Genomic DNA, 669 nt, shown 5'->3' with positions numbered 1-669 from the left:
TTTTGGAATCCCTGGTGCATTTTGGAGTCCCTGGTGCATTTTGGAATCCCTCGGGCCGCCACCAGGGGGGACGTGAATTGCAACCAGGCTGGAGGTAGCGAGTGTGGACGCCGGGGTTCCTCTCCAGTTAGAGCAGCTCGGGCTAGGCACCTTGCTTTGTGAGCAGGGGCCGGCCTGGATCCCAGCCCTCTTAGCCAGGCACCTGTGCAGGGAGCAGGGCATCTCCGGATGGGACCCAGGGTAGGAGCAGGAGCGGTGGAGAGGCCTGGAAATCCCCAAGAGATGTTTACGAGCTGAGGTCTGTTGGTCTCAGAGACTGAGGACCGCAAAAGAGACGCATGCAGGGTGACACCAGGATCCTGGCTTAGCTAGGCGGATGGGAGCCGAGATGGGAACGCACAGGAGGACCTGAAAGTTTAGGGGGACACAGGGTGAGTTTGTTCCTGGCTGTGTGGAAGCTGGGTCCGTGTTGAGCGGTGCAGGAAGCTGCTGGATATTCACGTCCGGGACTCAGAGGGAGTCTGCGCTGCAGCTGGAGATCGCCTTGGAAGCCACGGAATGTTCCAGACGGCGAGTGCAGGGAGAGGAGACGAGGATCCAGGCTGGGACCTGGGAAGCCCCAACAAGAGTTAATGAGCTGGCCGGGCGCGGTGGCTCACGCCTGTAATC

General features: G+C 60.5%; 1 protein-coding gene across 1 annotated transcript in view; it reads left to right on the top strand.

The window, feature by feature from the left end:
* The window catches only part of TPRA1 (transmembrane protein, adipocyte asscociated 1), a 13,143-nt gene that overhangs the window by 884 nt on the left and 11,590 nt on the right, over positions 1 to 669 (top strand). The gene's annotated exons all lie outside the window — the stretch shown is intronic.

This window comes from Propithecus coquereli, unplaced genomic scaffold (assembly GCF_000956105.1).
Source record: "Propithecus coquereli isolate 6110/MARCELLA unplaced genomic scaffold, Pcoq_1.0 Scaffold796, whole genome shotgun sequence".
Taxonomy (NCBI): Eukaryota; Metazoa; Chordata; class Mammalia; order Primates; family Indriidae; genus Propithecus; species Propithecus coquereli.
The sequence above is the reverse complement of the archived record's forward strand: the minus strand, read 5'-3'. Positions and strand labels throughout refer to the sequence as shown.